This window comes from Zingiber officinale, chromosome 1A (assembly GCF_018446385.1).
Source record: "Zingiber officinale cultivar Zhangliang chromosome 1A, Zo_v1.1, whole genome shotgun sequence".
Classification (NCBI taxonomy): Eukaryota; Viridiplantae; Streptophyta; class Magnoliopsida; order Zingiberales; family Zingiberaceae; genus Zingiber; species Zingiber officinale.
In genome coordinates this window covers 40,346,530-40,360,083 of record NC_055987.1, presented here as the reverse complement: position 1 = coordinate 40,360,083, position 13,554 = coordinate 40,346,530, and the positions used below count along the sequence as shown (strand labels likewise).

At 38.6% G+C, this 13,554-nt stretch overlaps 1 long non-coding RNA gene across 1 annotated transcript; it reads right to left on the bottom strand.

The window, feature by feature from the left end:
- Positions 1-2,771: 2,771 nt before the first annotated feature.
- LOC122002535 lies at positions 2,772-4,072 on the bottom strand. The gene is made up of 4 exons (XR_006117668.1): positions 3,532-4,072; positions 3,381-3,440; positions 3,218-3,311; positions 2,772-2,833 (listed from the first exon to the last, which is right to left on the bottom strand). It is a non-coding gene; the product is annotated as an uncharacterized LOC122002535 (long non-coding RNA).
- Positions 4,073-13,554: the final 9,482 nt, after the last annotated feature.

The window sequence follows — 13,554 nt, the reverse complement described above, 5'->3', positions numbered from 1 at the left end:
CACCAATTCAAAGCGACCCCGCTCTGATACCAATTGTTGGATCGAGACGCGCTAGAGGGGGAGGGGGGTGAATAGCGCTCGCGGCTATTTCGTTCGTATCGGAATCGTAAAAACTATCGGAGAAGGAACGCAGCGGAATAAAGAAAACAAGCACACAGAAAGACAAGTTATTTACTTCGTTCGGAGTCTATCTCGGCTCCTACTCGAAGGCCCGCAGTCGCTGACCGCTTTCAGTGGGCAACAACTATAGTTCGTAAATATTATTACAATCTAAGTACAATTTAAGCAGTAATAAAAATATATCGATAACGAAAGATTAAATCTGAAGTTTCGGGTCGTCAGGGTGTTCTTGCAGCACTTGGGGATGGTCGTATTCGCAGCACGTTACAGAAGATTGCTTGAGAAAGTGTTATTTGAGCTGCTGGTCGACCACTGCTTTTAAACAGTGTTCAAGGCGCCTTAAACGAGAATTTTATCCCGATCTGCTCGCTGCAATAACCCTTTGACTACCGCGACCTGAAGGCGCCTTCAAACCCTTCAAGGCGCATCCAAGCTATCTAAGGCGCCTGCAACCCATCCAAGGCACCTTAAGCCTGCTCCTCGCGCCAGCTCAGGATTTTGAACCCGAGGCGCCTCCAAGCCTCATGGAGGCGCCTCGGACACTGTTCATCCGAGTTCTTCTTTGTGTTTTTGGTACCTGCAAGTATGTTAATCCAAAAATACCTGCAACACAAAGTTAACACAAAATAATAGTATGAATATGAAGTTATGACAGTTTCCGGACTGTCCGGGTCTGACTTCGGATTTCCGACCGGAAACCCTAGGTTGACCCGACGCCTATTGTTCCCTCTACGGGGAATGCGTCCTCACCTACTTCACTCAGGAGATTTACCTGTTGCTAGTCGATCCTCCAGATCGACTAGACTTTTGCTCAGCACTCGACGCTTCCGGACTTTCTGCTGAACATCCGCTTCCCGGCTAGTCCAGACACCAGGACTTTCCACCTAGGGTTACCACCCCCTAGGACTTTTTGCCTGAAGTCATCAACCTGCCAAGACTTTCCGCATAGGGTTACCACCCCCTATGACCTAGGGTTACCACCCCCTAGGATTTTTCCCTTTGCCTAACCGTAGCTAGGACTTTTCCTGAAATCCTCAAGTAGACTTGTTAGAATACAAAACACCTTAACTTTGAATCCTTTGCCATTATCAATGTCACGCCCCCAGAGGAGTCCTTACCGAAAAAATTTCGGTAACATCTCCCCTGTACGGGTGACAATATGAGGCATACATACATACAAAATACATCAGCCACATACGACTGGAATATATCTACACAACCACGCAGTTATATAAACAGCCCACTCGGCTGGAACAGAAATAAACACAACCACGCAGTCATATAAATATATTAATCAGCCCACACGGCTGTACTAAAAGTCAACACAGCGGAAATCACAAACAACGATCACAAAACACAAATCAACTAACTGCGAGCCGGCTCGGCTTGACACAATAATATCAAACCCAATACAAGAGAATACAAATACATAAACAAGTACAAAACCCAAAATACAAATAACGTAAGAAATGCCAAAATCGTAAGGTCGTCCTCGAATGTGACGTGGAACTGGCGGACAGGATCTCCAGGCGACTCCATAAATCCTTTACCTGCTACCTGATGAAATTACCAATATGCGGGGTGGTGAGTATAAAAACTCAGCGGGTAATAGACAGATAGTGCATGAGTATGGTAAAGAACTAGAGATGCAAAGGTATACAGTCTCGTATGGAAATAGTAGATACTACAGTGATATCATAATAAGTGTCCATACCTGAAACCATATCCTAGGCTAGTAAGGGAAGGTAGATGTAGCAAAGTCCTGCTACAGTACTGCTCATAACTACATGGTATCATGTGAGGTATATACAGGTCAATGGTAAATAAGCCGATTATCAAACACATATCACGGTATAAATCTCAACCTATGTAAGCATAACAAGATAAATAAACAACAACAAGATAATCTAACAACGATAAGTAAACAACAAGATCGTAGTATAATAATAACAGTATGACGGATGGTCACTCCCGCCCACCCCTCAAGTCCACGACCCCGGTATGGACGAGAGGCCGGACAACGGACAGACACCACTCCACCACTACTCTCGAGTGGCGGGGGATTGCGTAGTAGTGAATAGCTACGTCGCAATGGGATCCTCACGCCGCGACTCCAGCAAACACTACCCATGAGTGTGCGAGTGGGGGGCACGATAGGACAAGCGGCACGCTCCAAGCTACCACTACCCATGAGTGGCCGAGCGTGCGGCCCAGGCCAACGACCCTCTCAACCACAAGGGAGACATGGTCGCCGGCATGCATGCAATGACATGATGCGAATAATGCAACAGTCATCATATATATATAAACAGAAAACAGGTATGCTACATGAAGCCAGCATGCTCAGCAAGGTGTGTAAATAAACAGAAATCAAAGCAGGTAAACATGGTATCAGGTGTCCATATATCCAATACCTACTATCTAATGTCTGGTATCTGGTATCCAATACCTAGTACTATAGTATCTCCTAAATATCATGAATAGCAACGAGAGACTGTATAGATACAGAAACGAGTAGCTCAAAGATCGAGTGGAAGTATCAAACGCAGGAAGAATAAGAGTGGAGTCAAGATAGATTCAGCAACTATCTGAACATAAAGCTCATGCACTAGGATCAAAATACTAAAGAGATAAAGTAAGAAGTACCCGCCTTAATACGTAGTGCGTGTCAATCGTCTTCAACAACTCCAGAAGATCACATCCAACTCGGATCCTACAAATACAGGATACGAGACAAAACTAAGGATCTATAATCAATGTATCAACTATCAACAAACCTAAACCGATTCAACCTCTTTATTCACATACTTCCATTTAATCCAAGAAAGCATAATCTACCCATCCAACTTATCTAGTCAAATTTAATTCCATCAACAACTAAACATCATGAATCGAACATGCATAATTCTTCCACATAATCCATTTCTAACTACCACATCTGACAATCCAACCAACACAACTAATTATTCGTTAATCAAGATACCACAGATTAAAATCTAAATCAGAAATGGATACATAACTATATCCACCCCACACCATCAACCAAAATCAACCAATCCATCACAAGACTACAAACCAATCTCCAAACACAACTCACCTCATTCGAAGTGCTCCTTGTGAACGAAACAACCCACTGTTGAAAATCACGGGTGTGATGCTTACTGCTGCCCACATCTCTATCACCTTCTAACCTAACAACCAAATCACAGAAATCTATCAATTACTCTACAATAGGATACAAAATCAGTTCTTAACCTTACTTAATTCCATGTCAACAATCTCTTCTCCGATGGTTCACTGGCCTACAGTGCTGGCCAAAACTATAAGAACAAGCCAAACATTAAATCTTCACTTCCAATACATAGAATGGAAAACCAATCACTGCTAATCAATTCCAAGCATTTGCCTTACCTCAATCTATTACCAGCATACTCCTCTCCATCACTCACTCTTCTGGTGATGGTCGGATGACTCCAAGCAATTGACCAGCCGCACCTTGAAGACGAGGGAAGAAGCAAAGGGTGGCTGGATCCTTGGAACAACGCCCCTTCTTACTCCTTGGTCGGCGGCAGCGTCGAGACGAATCGACAGCGTCGGCTGGAGGAAGATCTGTGCACCACCGCGAGATCAATTCAAGCTAGGGCATGGTAAGGATGATGGCGTCGGGCGTAGATGCAAGGCGCGACATCGGCACACGCTAGGGCTTAGGCGAAGAAAGGTGGAAATCGGGAAGAGGAAGGTCGAGTGGCGGTGGTGAGGAACGGTGGAGGAGAAGACCTCCATCGGCAGTGAACTCGCAGGCGGCCGGCGATAGGGCAGGGAGAATCGCGAGAGGGAGGCTCTGCCGGTGCGGGGTGAGCGAGGCCGGCGATCTGCCGACGCCGTTGCGGCTTCGGAGGGTGGCACAGAGGAAGCGAAGGGGAGAAGTCGGCAGTGAGGGAAGGCTTTAGGGCACGGGTTAGGAATGAGATTTATAAAATTAAACTTAGGTTTAGATAAATCAAATCATAAGTTTATTCCTCAATCAACTCCCATCTTTGGGTATTCCAAATAGACTTTCACCAAACCCAATAATTGATCCCTTTAAAATACGTCATACGGGCTCCGATTAAATCTCAGAAAATTCCTAAAAATTCCTGAAAAATCCAATAAGATTATTTATCCAATAACCTTATTATTTAATTATTATTCGGGCACCATATTTTACAATCAAAACACGAGTTCGATCGTCGGATGCTTCCCGCACTAACAGATTTGAAGTTCCTAAACCTTTAGGAAATCCCAACATTGAAGTCATGAGGTTAAAAATTCAACCTTGAATCTAAACCTCCTCCTTAACTCCACATTAGTCTCATTTTAACCATTTCTTTCTCATTTTCATCAAAAAAAAAATTATCCTTAAATATTTACCTAAGTACTTCAAGGGATTAGGGATAGTTAAATGACCTAACTGTAGTATATAGAACTGAAATTAGACTATTTCAACTGAACACAGTCATTGCCAATCGATTCCGGCATGTGCTAATCAATTGGCGTGAGCTACCAATCGATTATCGCATGTACCAATCAATCAACATGATCAATTCCATGATATTCTGTTCTCATGAAAATTGACCACCAATCGATTGGTGTGCAACAATTGATTGAGCCAATAGATTGCTGTGACTAAATTTTCAGATTCAATTTCAGACCAAAATTTAGAAATCCATAAATAGTTCTATGATTTTTGAAAAATCATAAAATTTCATGTAACATTACTTATGTCAATTACTATTAAGGAAAAATAGTTTTCTATAGAAATATATCTAATTTTCAAAGAATGACAAAAAATTGGAAACCATTAAAAACTTCAATATTTCACTCCAACTTTGTATCTAACTAATTAATAGTGATTCCTATCAACAAATATACTTCAACAAAGTTTTCCAAAATGATTTTAAAATAATTTTAAAAAATAATTTTTGATCATGATTTATGAGATAAATGCACATGACTTGCACATTAGCTTTCCCCATAATTGAATTTCACAAAATCCATGTGTTTTAGATGAAACTAAAACTCAAATAGATGTATTAAATCAACATCTTGAGTTTTGTTCATCCTGCTAGAATCTCACTTGTATCTAACATGTCTCAATACACATACAAGTCATCTTATGGTCTTTGTGAGATCCAAAATAGTTTATTTTTTCCTAAACTAATGAATTATACATCCCTAACTAGGCATTTTAACTTTAATCATCCTACCTAAGATGTCAATTAATGACATTATCCTGAATTACAAGGAATTAAAATCATGCATGATAATGATTATGACATACATCAAATAGGTATGTTTCAAAATAAAAATTATCATAACTTAATGATGCATGTATAACATGTAACATTTTTTATAACAACATGAATACAACGACGTTATGACATGTGATTGGGAAAACAAACATGGTAGTTATATCATAAAAAATTACCTAGATTTTTCATCTAAGTGTGATCATTTAACTAATTTACTATGCCAAGTTACAATTTGACATAGACAACCCTATTTCCTTAGAAAGTGTCAAAGTTCCAACTTGACACATTTGTAAATTTCTTCCTATTTGTGTTAATTTGATTAAGCTCAATATCTCAAATTTTTATTGTCACACTTAAACTCTTCAAGAGTAAAAGCCACCTTCTCAATTTCAATATATCACAATACCTTGAAAATGTCCTAAAATGTCAACTTCACCATGGTTGGGTTAACTACCCTACCAAATAGAGTTGGCACACTCTAAATCCATTTAGTGTGAAGAGAAAATACTCTTAGGAATCCAAATAGAGTTGACACACTTTCCTAGATACTTTTCTAATGAATGTCCTAGGCTTCTTAGAAGTCTTAGTCATACTAGTCTCCTCAAGGTCAACTCTAGGGATGACTTCCCTTGTAATCTTGACTTGACTCCTAAACTTAGAGGTAGTCCTATAGCTATATGAAACTCTATGATACGCTGACATAATCTCCTTAGCTTTAGGTTTATATCCCAAACCTTTCTTACCATTGAATTACTCTTGTCTTCCTAAATCTAGGTTTTGTTTCTTAGACCCTTTGACTGTAACAACCCAAATTTTCTCATTTCGAGTCCCAAAAATAATTTAAAAATATTTAGAAATGCTTTAGAAATATTCTAGAGATTTTTAGAAATTTTGAGAGTATTTTTATGTAATTTTTGGAGGTCGTTTGGTATTTTTACTAAACGAAAGAAGTTTTGACAAAAAAATATCCAAGCTAAGATTCGAACCATGGACCTCAGACCTGAACCAAGCCTTAACCAAATCCAGCTAGCCAACTATTCCACAAATGTTTTGTGAAAGAATATGGAACGAAATAGATTTAAGCAGTAAGGAAACATTTAAAATAAAAAGGGGAATAAAAAGGCTCGGTTAGGGATTTGAACCCGCGACCAGGGGTTTCGGTCAAAACACAGCTAACCAACTGTTCTGCAAGAGTTTTGTTAATCAAGTAGGGAACAAAATATATATAAGCTATAGTTGGAACCAAAAATAACCCTAAGTATAAGGATTTCATCCTTTTCCTGCGCCCGACGCGAACCCTAATTCTGTTTCTCCCTTCTCTCGCGCGGTGATTCCTCTCGGGCGGAAATTAACGCCGGCGTTAGGGCTTCTCCTTCGGTGGCCGGCCAAGGGGTTCCTTTGTGAGATCTTCACATCTACGAATCCCTCTCGTCGAAGAGGACACGCAGACGCGAAGGAGTCGTCAAGGAGGCACTTCTCTGGAAACCCTAGAATTCTTCTCGTCGGCTGTAAGTCCGAGAAAACCTAATGTAAGTTGCTACTCACCTGCGGTAAGAGTAGTTACGAATTTAAGTTGGTGTTTCCTTGTGTTTTTTGAGTATGCTGTGAAGTTTTTGGGTTTAGGGCTTGTTGCCGTGAGCTTCATAGGAAGAACATGAGAGGGATTAGGGTGTTGAGCATGTAGGGTTCGGCAAATTGGTTTCTTGCCGTGGTACTGAACCTGAAGAGGGATTGTTATTCTTGTGGGTTCTATATTACTTGCAATTGTGTAATCTGCTATGTGTTTGTTGGTTTCATGGATTAGGGCTATGAGCTACTCTGTTAGAGACAATTTAGATCTCTTCTACTCTATAAAAGTGTAAGCTTTGCTTAGGTTTTATATGGGTTTCAAACTTCAACAGTTTTTTTTTGTTTGAATAGCTATGTATAGCATTTTGTTTCCCTTTTATTGCTTTCTTGCCGTGGGACTACAGACAGCTCCCACTAGTAGTGATTTTTGTTGCTCAGTATACAGATTTGAGTTTTGGACAGGTTTAATTAGATTTCTGTTTTTAGCTTCAGCAGTTTTTTTTGGCTTTGGATAAGCTTCCTTGCTATATTCATTCAAGTTTACATATTTTTATTGAAGCATGAGCAGATTTTTGTGTGATTTAGCTCTTAGAATTCTTGTGTAGCAGTAGGCATATACCACAAGTAGGAGTAGCCATGACCGAACTATGCAAAGATATATATGCATACAAGTTCTAAATGTCATGATGGAAACATGCCATTACACCTTGTTTGAATATAAGGCTATGATTGATAAACAAGATTAGTTTCACATAGGTTTTAATTCCAGCAAGGTTTAGATTTAGTTTGAGTTTGTATGCAGATTTCTTAGAGCTTAAATGCAGATTTTTATAAGTGTAGTATGCTGATTTTGTTTTTCCTTTGCTTTAAGATGGGTATGAACAGATTATAGTATATGCATATATATACATAGCATTTAGTTTAGACTTTCCTTGCTATAATGAGTAGTTATAAGTGAGAAAAGACCAAGGTCTTGATAGGATCCCTAAATTTTAAGTATTGGGAATCAACAGCACACCAAGTGCTCAAAGTGTCAAGGCATTTTATTATAAGAATATTAAAAGATAACAAGTATTTTATTTTAAAGAAAGGATAGTACCCGACTTCCGAGGTTGTCGTTAAATAAATCCAGGTGACCAATTCCGAGGTCTTGGCCCTGGTAAGACCGAGGTCTTTACCCTCATAGAACTGGTGGCTCGCTACCCCAGTCTCTATTAGGGAGCGTGCTTTGGTACTACGCCTCGGCCCAAGAAAAAAGTTTATTATTATTTTGAAGTATTAAAGTATAAGTTTTGAAACAAATGAAACAAGCTTCACTTATGTTTAGAGTCAGCAAGTTTAGCTTCTTTTAATTTGAAGCATGCAGTATTAGTTTTATTTGTTTCCTGATTAGTTATTTAGCATGATTAGCTTTATCTTCCAGCATGCAGTCTTACCCTTGTATAGCATGATTAGCTATTAGAATTACATGAGTAGATTCCTTAACTTTCCTTTGCTATTAGATTAACATGAGCAGCTATGTTTATGCTTTATTTTCTTTTAGAGCATACAGTTTCTAGTTCTTCTTGTATACATGCATATCCGTGTTTTTGTGAGTTAGATAGAGCTTACTAAGCAAATTTTGCTTATAGATTGCATTTCCTCTTACTGCAGATAAAGGAAAGGAAAAGATTTAGTAAGGAAGGCGACAAGGTGGTGCGGATGGTGTGTGATGCCAGGACTGTGGGAGAGAAATGGGAAGTTTTGAGTTTTCGTGTCTAGTGGATAAGAAGTAATTGAGTTGTACCTTATGGTTGATGTCATTTGAGATTGTTAAAGAGTTGTTTCTTTTTTTTTATGTTGCTAATTGAGTCTATTCCGCATTGTTAGTTTGGTTGTTTCCACTGTGGGAGCTTTATTCATTTGCTATTGCTAGAATAGTTTTTTTTTTAAGTTGTTGTGTCTTATCACTGCGTGGTTGTGAAGTATATATACCAGTCGCATGTGGCTGATGGTTTATTTTGTATGTATTGATGATTATGGTCACCGGTACAGGGGAGACTTTGCCGAAATTTTTCGGTAAGGACTCCTCGTGGTTTCGATCATACCGGTTAAGTAGAGTCAGTAGTTAAGTAACGGTCATCCTTAGAGAGTAGTATAATATAGTAAGAAGGGTGGTCGTTACATTGACATTATTTGTCATTTTCTCTAGGTTCTTCCCTATTTTTTCAAGTTTTGACCTCAAAACTTGATTTTCAATCCTTAAATCCTTTAATTCTCAAATTTTGATTTTTTCCTTATTTCCTTAGACATTTTTCCTTTTAGTCATATATTTAAATTATTTTAGGTTCTTGACTAAGTCATTTTCTACCTTCCTATTCTTTAGTAAGGTTGTTTAGCATGATATTGTAGGATTGATGTGGACGTGAGAGGGGGGAGGGGATGAATCACGTGTATTTTAAAAAATATTTTTTTGAACTTTAAAAATAAGTGCATAGTGGAAAGAAGATACGAACAAAAAAATAGATTACAAATGATTTTACTTGGTTTGGAGCTTTTGGTGACTCGTACTCGAAGAACCAGGTCTCTTGGACCTATTAATGGGTAATCCACTAAAATTCTCTATCGGTAAACTTATGGTAGTGTAACAAACCTACACTTCCTTATGCAAAAAAAATAATTGACTTTAAATTACATTGTTACCCAACACAATGATGTCAAAATGGATGCGCTCGTGTGTTGGTGTCAGTTTGTCGGCAACTGTCGAATGTAGCTAACTAGTAGTACGAAGTCGAAGTAGCCGGACGGCCGAGGAATTTTGTTGTCTGAATGGATGTATTAGAACTATTGGTCGAAGCCTCTTATATAGGCCTTTCTAAGTGCCTAGACCACCATCGGGCATCTCTATTGAAGTCTATCCAATCCTGCTTCAATGCTGAGTTATCCAACTCCCAAAGCCTAGACCACCCCTGGGCGCTTGGACCGCTGATGTGGCTGTATCTCAACCAAGCTCTATCCATCTTACCTCTATCCAATCCAAGGCACCTTAACTAGCCCCGAGTGCTTGGACTGTGATGTGTGCTGACCAATTGGAGTATGCCAACTCAACTGCATGCGTGGATGAGTTCGGTCCAATCTAGGTTCTTGGACTACCTTAGGGTGCTTGGACCAATCTAGGCACTTGGACTACCTCGGGCGCCCAAACCTCAAGGTGCTTGACCATCCCAAGGCACCTAGGAGCCCTTTTTCTAGCCAACTTATAGCTTCAATTTCCTGTACTACAAAGTTAGAACAACAAGTATAATATGAAAAATAAGTATTAATTAGACCCTGTCTTACCAAGGTCATGATCTAGTCTGTCTCAACATAGACTTCCAAAATGGATCTAAGTTGGACCAGCGCTTACAACCCCACTGGATCATACTCCTCTAGTGCTTACCTCACTTATCATTGTAGACTTTACTCAACTCTTGACCCACCAAGTCTTCCTGCCAGATGCCCAATCTGGATTTCAACCAGTTGTCAGGTCTTGTAAACTCAATTGTACTTCCTGCCAAATATCAACCTATATGGTCTTCCTACTAGTTTCTAACTGGACTTCAACCTAGTGTCAAGTCTCATCAAGTCTTTCAGTCCTACACACTTGGTAAATAGGTTAAACAACAAGTTTAACTTTAACCTTTGTTGTGCATCAAAATTTGAGTTTGATTACTAGTGCAAACTGCACCAATATATATGATTTGTAATTTTTCTTAAGATTACCATGCTTTCTATTTTCACGATAAATAGCACTAAAATGAAAACATTTATTTCTAGCATGTTTGTTATCATGATATAAAGAATTACTATTAACTAATTGGACCTTAGTTTTGTTTTTAGAAGCTCACCCTTGTTCTTACTTGAGAGTCTCCTTGTTGAACATTAATTTTAATAATGTCCTTTGTTGGAGCATAAGAAGCACACAATGTGCTCTTTGCCCTTTCATATCAAGGCGCTACCTTCTCTTGGGTTCTCCTTCATCTTAGAGTGTCACTTTAGTCTTCTTCTTGACTAATTTTGGATACTTTCTCTTATAGTATTGTTTCTCCCTATATTCAAAGTATATTATGTGATTTTTATCTTTATGAATTGAAATTATTATACCTCCTTTACTTGTAGGGGTGACACATGATCCTTCTATATTGTTTTCAGAAGATGTGGGTCTTCTTGTTCTAATGTCAATGATCTCTCCCCCTCAATTCTTGAGGAGGATGTCTCTTCTATTTCATCCTCGGATGTTGAGCACCTCTCATCCTCCAAATCCTCATGTTTGTGAATCAAAGAGTCTCCCTATTTGAATTATTCTTCACTGGGCATTGAGGTTGGATTTTCATGGAGCTTGGCCAATTTACTTCATAATTAATTTACACTCTTGTAATCCCCTAATTTACATAAGATATTATTTGGAACTAAATTAATCAAAATTTTAGTTACCTTATCATTTATCTTGGATTTTTAGAGTTGCTCTTCGGTCCACTTCTTTTGCCTGAAGAGTTTTTCTTTGCAATCTAGGGGGATTCAAATGTCTCAATTAGATCAAACTATTACTCTATGTTCAACATGAAAAAGTTCTCAACTCTAGCCTTCCATTGGTCGAATCCTGTCAATCCGAAAGGTGGAGGTGCCTGGATGTCACATCTGAACAAGATTCCATTTTCAAACTTGAACTCATTTGATGATAAGTCTTTGACTTGCTAAAATTTATGGCTCTTCTTCTCCTTTCTCTAGCTCTTTGCTCCTTCCGACGATTAGTCTAGTGAAGAGCGACCTTGCTCTGATACCACTTGTTAGGACATGGTATAAGCTAGAGGGGGTGAATAGCTCACTTCACTTCTTTGACGTTGAATGGCAGCGGAAACTTGAAGTGAAGACTCCATAATTCTAACTCCTTCAATTTTACTTGGTATCCACCTCCTTGATGTGACTAATCCAAGGGTCCACTCCTCACACTCATAGCTCTACAATGAATACCTCATTCTCAAAAACTTTTCAGAGGAAGAGAAGCCTCATACAAGCTCGAGCATGTGAATACAACAAGAAGAGTGAAAGTAAATACAAAGGAAATCGAAAATAACTTTACAATAATGAAATCTTGCTTAGCTTCCTATCTTGTTGCTTCGAAATACCTTTTGATTGGTTGGAAATGCAGTAATACTTCGTTTCAAACTTTTCAAGAACCGATGGCGTAAAAACATTGCAAAAGTCCCTTTTCTAGGGTTTCTCTCGAGCTGGAAAATGCCTCCTAATCGATTGGTCTTGTTAGATCAACCATTCAAAATCTGTAGAACAGCTCTTTTTCTTCCGTCTACGATTAGTGAGCCATACTAATTAATTATCAGCTTCTAATCGATTAACCTAATCAATTTTGAATCTTTCTATTCTTCACAAAATACTTTAATCAATTGTCTCAATCAATTAGCCTAAGCCCAATCGATTCTGGCCCTCATTGTGCTCTCACAAAAAAAACTCCATTTGATTCCATCCCTTATTATACTCTGGTAAAAAAGCTCCTAATCAATTAGCCTCATTGATTAGCCTAAGCCCAATCGATTAATCAATCAATTTTGACCCTCACTGTGCTCTCGCTAAAACACTCCAATTGATTGGCCCCGACCCTCACTGTTTTCTCACAAAAAAGCTCCCAATCAATTAGCATAATCAATTGGCCTTGGGTTAATTGATTGAGCTAAATGATTGCCCGACCCTAAACTCTAAACTCAAGTTTAGGATTCCATTACCCAATTCTAAAGTCATCTGTGACTCGTTGGGACTTTTTGTTGCCTTGCATCTGGTCAACTTTGACCTGTTAGGACTTTTTCATCAAGTGTTCGATCAACCTCTTAAACTTTTCCCTTGTTTAGCCTCACTAGAACTTCCATTCCCTAGTTTCAACTAGGTCTTTCACCATCTAGTTTCCAACTAGGACTTACATTGCCTAACCTCGCTAGGACTTTTCGTTGCCTAACATTTGGTTAGGTCTTTTCCTTCCCTAACCTCCAGTTGGGACTTTTTATTGTCTCACACATTGTCAAACATCGAAGCTCAAGCTTGAGCCAACTTGAGCTTAGTTAACTTGGTCAGCCTTGACTCAAGGATGATTGCACTATATAATATAAGTCTTATGGTCTTTAATCCACCAGAGGTGCTCTTTCATTATTGGATCAAACTCTGCAATCATTTCAATCATTTGTAGTAATAAATCATTGTTTTCAACATAAAGCTTTTCACAACTTCCTCGAAATGCTAAATTATTTTTCGCCAATCATTGAATAACTGTGATTATCCTCTGTAACATTTATTTTCAATGTTCTCTTTTTTTTATTAAGTTGTACTTGTATGCCTACATCAATCACTTTATTTATTCTCATTTCATGATTTACAAGACAACGACTCAAATTATGTCAATCATTATATCCTTCATTAGCTAACTAACCATACCCAGTCTTGATTACTTGTTTCTTGAATAATTTATAGCAAAAATAAAAAAAATCTTGTGAGAAGAAATTGAATATAATAATCATCCTCAATCATTTTCCTCCCCATTTGACAGAATTCT